Raw genomic sequence first — 6,696 nt, 5'->3', positions numbered from 1 at the left:
CAACCTGAACCTCCCCTGGCGCAGCCTGAGACTGTGTCCTCTTGTTCTGGTACTGGCTGCCTGGGAGAAGAGACCATCATCCACCTGTCTACAACCAACCTCCCTTCAGGTAGTTGTAGATTCTCATGCCAGCCTGTCTGCCTTTTCCTTGTCTTGGTCCTTATTCTCAGTTGTTAATGTAAATATGGGAACAGGGGTAGGGTGTGAAGCCCTAATCCAAACAGCAGCATACTCAGCTTCTTCCCTACTAAAACACTTCTTAGAATTCACATGATGGTTCAAAGCTTGGCAAATCCAATCATCACCCTAACAACACGAGTTGAGCTTAGAGAGACGGCAAACATACACGTTAATATATTAAAACGTACATACTCGTATATTCCCCAGCATGCTCCCACCCCTCTCCATCAGGACTGAGACAAAACCTGCACTTTTGACCTGGCCAGTGTTTAGACCTGTTGGCCCCTCACCTTTCTCTCCCAATACCCCACACAATACAGACCATAACCAACCAATCAGCCCAACGATCGAACCCCACGGTCCCCACCTTTGAATGAGCTGCTGAAAGGAAGCTGGAGCCGGCCGGCCTGAACATAACCCTCCCGCTACGACGAGAGGTGAGCCGTGGGAAACGAAATATGGGGAATCAAGCGACTTCCTCCGAAAGAGATGTGCAAGAACTACTGCAGGAACTCCTTACAAAGCATGGCAAAGTTATTTATGGCCATGATCTGAAGGTGCTGCTGGAGTGGGTACAAGCAAAAATCCCGACAGCTACACCATCTAGTGTGTTGATGTGTAAAATTTGGTGAGGGTGAAGTTATGGGATGCTGCTACAACAGGGAACACTGAAGCTCTGCGCTTGCTTCCCTTTTGGTGCATCACATTTGAGAGGCTTAAAGCGCAAGAAGAGAAAGCAATATTGGGAGAGTCAGTACAGAGCTCGGGATGGCAACGAAAGTAAGCAAAATTGCTACGTCTGCCTTTACAGCGTGGAAATTAGTTAAAGATTCTTTAGAACAACTAGCAGAAGATCCTAAGGCAACTTCAGCATTAATTAACAGCACTTTGCTAAGCCCTCCTGCAACCTTGGAGCTGCAGATGCTAGGCCTAACAGCACCAGCAGCCCGCTACCCCCGCCTCCCCGCCACTGGACCCCCCCACCGCTGAGTCTTGAAAGTTCTCCAAGGTGTTTTGATTGCGGACAGAAGGGACATTCCAAGTTAAAAGATCACAACTCAGTTTTGAGACTATGTTAAGAAAGGAAATTCAGATCCAACAAGGTGACAAGGCAGTGACTTTTGCTCTGCCTAACCAGCCACAGCAAGAGAACAAAAAGGACAGCAGGAGACAACAATTAAGCTCAAATCACTGCTGTTACTACCCATTGATATAGCCCTGCCTTCGAGGAGAAGCTACCTTCGGCTGTGAATTCGGCGGCGAGCCCCCCTTCTACCCCTGTCTCTGTGCCTACGGTGGCTTTGCTAAGACAGCCACCCTTTCCCCCCCCCTTCTCTTTCTGATAAGACTCTAGTTTATGAAAGTTGTGTTCTGATTTAAAGCAACAGTACTAATTTCATTATGACTGATTGTCGTGTGCTAAATAGATTTGTTATTTTGATGTTAAGCTTTACCAGTAAGCATAATGCATAGTAAGTATTTAGTAATCAGAAGTATTTAGTAACTATAGTAAGGTATAGGTATTTAGTAATGAGTTAAAATCTTAAGTCTCTGTTTTGCTTCGAACCTTCTTGTCTTTTTTGTGTGTGCCTCGGCATTTCAAAGGAGCTGCATGGAATATAGTTAAGGATTAGAGTAAACAGGTTTTAATTTTAGTAAGTGTTCTTTAATTAATGTAACAACTTTTTTATTTCTTCTTAGACATTAGAAGGGAAGGGAAGAGAAGAGGAGAGGAGAGGAGAGGTTCGGAGAGGAGAGGTTCGGAGAGGAGAGGGGAGGGGAGGGGAGAGGAGGGGAGAGGAGAGGAGAGGAGAGAGGAGAGGAGAGGGAAGGGGAGAGGAGAGGAGAGGAGAGAGGAGAGGAGAGGGAAGGGGAGAGGAGAGGAGAGGGAAGGGGAGAGGAGAGGAGAGGGAAGGGGAGAGGAGAGGAGAGGGAAGGGGAGAGGAGAGGAGAGGGAAGGGGAGAGGAGAAGAGAGGTTCGGAGAGGAGAGGGGAGGGGAGAGGAGGGGAGAGGAGAGGAGAGGAGAGAGGAGAGGAGAGGAGAGAGGAGAGGAGAGAGGAGAGGAGAGGGAAGGGGAGAGGAGAGGAGAGGGAAGGGGAGAGGAGAGGAGAGGGAAGGGGAGAGGAGAGGAGAGGGAAGGGGAGAGGAGAGGAGAGGGAAGGGGAGAGGAGAGGGAAGGGGAGAGGAGAGGAGAGGGAAGGGGAGAGGAGAGGAGAGGGAAGGGGAGAGGAGAGGAGAGGGAAGGGGAGAGGAGAGGAGAGGGAAGGGGAGAGGAGAGGAGAGGAGAGGGGAGGGGAGAAGGTTGGAAGAGACCTTCAAGATCATCACGTCATCAAGACGATGAAAAAACAGCATTTCCCATGAAGCTGGAAATCACCAGAACTACCTAACACCGACCACAATGACTGTTAGAATAATCTGAGACCAAAAGCAACAATGAGAAGAATGTACCATAAAACATCTGACTGAAGACTGAATATTATGATTGCTTATTCACTGTGTGAGTTGAGAACATGTTCACATGGATTTCTATGTTAACTCACCAGCTTGTCGTGATTTTAAATAGCTATAGGAAAAGTCAACATTGGTTACAGCACAAAATACATGTTCATTTTAGGTTATAACAACAAAAGAGGGGAATTCAGGTACTCTGTTGCAAGAAAGAAGCAAGATTGAAGCATGTTGTACTCTCAAATTTTCATTTTATAGGTGATTTTAAATGTGATTTGAGAAAATTTATAGAGGATGTAAGAATGATGGAAGTTTTAGCTAGGAGAAATTGGAAAGAAAGAGTAACAGCATTAGGCCAAGGTGAGCACCAATAGGAGCCAGTACCTTTCCTTAGCAAAACCAAAACATCCACAGATCAGTATTATTAGGATGAATAAAAATGCATTATCGTATTAGGTTCAATTGAATATGCAGGATGCCATCTCTGAACCAGCCCAGGAGCCTTTTCACTCTTGCTCTTTGCCTGCAAGTGTTTTCTTTCTTTATGGAGATGGAGTCTGGCCAGATCTATCTTTATGGATCCAGGAGACTCTTGCTAACATTAAACCATTTATGACTTTTGACCATCTTAGAAAAGTAAAGATGTAACATACCTTTAGAGCAGATTGTAAAAGACAGTGCTGAAGGTGAGGTTTGTTGTGTTTTGCTTCATGTCTGGCTACTGCCTCTCCTGATAATCCTTTTTCTACTTGCCTTGTGGGATTGCCTTCGGGTAAGTGGCCGGTCCCCTCATCTCTTTCTCATAGAGTTATGCAACCTGGAAATTTAACAGGCATGTGGGATTTAGGGACCCCCCACCTCCCACGTGCTAATTGAGAACCGCAGGAGCTTGCACTTTTAGGATCTGTCAAAATGGGCTTCTGTTTGTACTTGGATGATACAGGTAAAAATCAATCTAGGGCACGGGATGTTTCTCCCAAGAATTTTGTTTCTAGAAATGCTAGTTTGTGGTGTAATTATACAACACCTAAGGTATCCAAACCAAGCAATATTCCTTTACAACTGACAGGAGGCATGTTTTTAATCTGTGGAGATAGAGCCTGGGCTGCCATCCCCACCCTTATAAAAGGGGGCCCAGGTAGACTTGGGCGGCTTTCAGCATTAACCCCTAATACAGCTTGGATCCACAGAAGCTCCAAGGACCTCTGAAAGATGAGCCTCTGATATGCCCCCTCAGGAGGGAAGCACCAGTTCTGAAGGTAAAGACTAAGATCTTTTGAAGGCTGACCACTGTGCAGCAAGAGCCCCCCGGGCCCCGGCCCCTTGCTTTGCAGAATCACAGAACTGTCAGGGTTGGAAAGGACCTCAAGGCTCAGCCAGTTCCAACCACCCACCATGGGCAGGGACACCTCACACTACAGCAGGTTGCTCACAGCCACAGCCAGCCTGGCTGCAAACACCTCCAGGCAGGAGGCTTCCACCACCTCCCTGGGCAACCTGTGCCAGGCTCTCACCACCCTCGTGGGCAACAACTTCTTCCTAACATCCAATCTCAACCTACCCACTTCTAGTTTTGCTCCATCCCCCCCAGTCCTATCCCTCCCTGACACCCTCACAAGTCCCTCCCCAGCTTTCTGGAAAGCAGAGAAGCTAAATCTGTAAAATTAATCAACCCCACCCTTTCCCACCCACCTTGTGTGAATCATTGTCAAACTAAATGGACTACAATGGGCTTAAATACTGTAGTGAATGATGCTTATGGTCAGGACTGTGCCCCAAATATTTCTAGAACATACTTCTCTGTGTGTTAACCCTCCTTTGTTTGGGGGGAGGTCCTGGCGCCACTGAGCCCAGGCAAACAGCCTACCTGGGCGTGGTCTCACCCCTGTGGTGCCCAAGGGCCAGGCTATATGTGTGCTTCCCTGGGTATAGCACATGCTTGTGCCGTATTTGGTAGGTGTCAGTTCATTGATTACTCTTTGTGTTAGCAACAGATGCTCATTGGGCCAGCAGTCACTGGGGGCAAATGTTAAATAGGGGCTGTTTGCCGCCGTCCCCCACCTGCGTGCAGTGCCGTGGCCCGTGCCCCGTCACCCATCGCCGCAGGAGCAAACATCTGGTCGCCCGTGTGAGCCAGCGCTGCTGAGCCGCCACAGCCTCCCTCCCGAGCGGGGAAGCTCTGTGCCCTGGGCGAAGCAGCAGCCACGCGGTGCAGCCACGCGGTCGGCGCCATTTCCCATTGCCTTATTGCGGCATATCCGTGCCACGTTCCATTACTAAGGGAAGACTTCCCCGAAGTTCTCAGCTGGTGAGTAAGCCAAGCCTTTCTTGATAAGCGTTTCAGTTAAGGTAGCGTTTAAATTGCTGCGGGTGAAGGGTTGCCGGTCCCTGACCAACCCCTCCCCTGCCGCGTTCCGAATCAGTTTCGATTCTAAGGTCTGTGAATCCTTTGATTGAAGTGCTCATACGTAAACATTCTGTAAAGATAGGTCCACTAACCGAATATCGATGGCTGTGAAGGGTGACTGTCAATACCCCCTTGCAGAGTTTGTCTATATATATATTAATAAGGTATATTTTCATTGCTCTATCTGCCGCTCATTTCTGAGGGCATATTCACACCAAATACGGGGCTGTTCATATGAGAAAGGGGATGTGTGCTTTGTGCCAGAAGACCAAATATTTAATGATTTGTAGTGTAATGATAGAAATAATCCTGTAATGCTGCTCTGTGAGGAAGGGGGAAGTGGAAGGGGGAAGTGCCGAGTGCTGCACTTTGGCTACAGCAACCCCATGCAGAGCTACAGGCTGGGGTCAGAGTGGCTGGAGAGCTCCCAAACAGAGAGGGACCTGGGGGTGCTGATCGACAGCCTCCTGAATATGAGCCAGCAGTGTGCCCAGGTGGCCAAAAGGGCCAATGGCATCCTGGCCTGCATTAGGAATAGTGTGGCCAGCAGGAGCAGGGAAGTCATTGTGCCCTGTACTCTGCATTGGTTAGGCTGCACCTTGAGTCCTGTGTCCAGTTCTGGGCCCCTCAGTTTAAGAAGGACATTGAGACACTTGAAGGTATCCAGAGAAGGGCAACAAGGCTGGGGAGAGGCCTTGAACACAGCCCTGTGAGGAGAGGCTGAGGGAGCTGGATTGTTTAGCCTGGAGAAGAGGAGGCTCAGGGGTGACCTCATTGCCCTCTACAACTACCTGTGGGATGGTTGTGGCCGGGAAGGGGTTGGCCTCTTCTCCCAGGCAACCAGCACCAGAACAAGAGGACACAGTCTCAAGCTGTGCCAGGGGAGGTTTAGACTCGAGGTGAGGAGAAAGTTCTTCACTGAGCGAGTCATTCGTCATTGGAATGTGCTGCCCAGGGAGGTGGTGGAATCACCATCCCTGGAGGTGTTCAAGGGGAGATTGGACGTGGCACTTGGTGCCATGGTCTAGTCATGGGGTCTGTGTTGATAGGTTGGACTCGATGATCCTCGAGGTCCTTTCCAACCTAAGTTATACTGTGATACTGTGATGATGGGTAGGGTGTATGCTTCTAGAATGTTAGTTGCCGTTTAGGCAATCTGAGCCTCTGAAAGAGGAGCGAGTGAGTGAATAGCTGATGTGCCTGCTTTCACACCCCAGGTTGCTGCTGAGTGGTTCTGTGAGTAGGTAATCCCATCTGTGGCAAACATAACCTCTGTCTGCTTCCATCTGTTTCATTCACGTTTCTGCTGAGTCACCTGGATGGTTGCTCTCCTCAAAGTACAAATGCTTAGGTGCTTTGTTGATCCGTTGCCTGCACGGGTAATTAGTTACATCCTAGTGATTGTAGGCAGTCCTCTCATTCCTTTGCCTCCCTCCACCATAAATGTCATCTGTGTTGAAGGCACCAAAGACAAATTTGTCCAGAGAGGTGGGAGATGCCTTATCCCAGGAAGCACTCCAGGTCAGGTTGTTTGGGGCTCTGACTGCGGGGGGATTGGACTAGGTGACCTTTAAAGGTCCCTTCCAACCCAAACCATTCTATGGCTCTGTAATTTGGGCTGCAAACAGACTGTCACCCAACTCTCAAGTGCTGGTGC

This window comes from Melanerpes formicivorus, unplaced genomic scaffold (genome assembly GCF_026170545.1).
Source record: "Melanerpes formicivorus ecotype bairdi unplaced genomic scaffold, bMelFor1.0.p_v2 SCAF_66, whole genome shotgun sequence".
Classification (NCBI taxonomy): Eukaryota; Metazoa; Chordata; class Aves; order Piciformes; family Picidae; genus Melanerpes; species Melanerpes formicivorus.
This window is presented reverse-complemented; position numbering follows the sequence as displayed.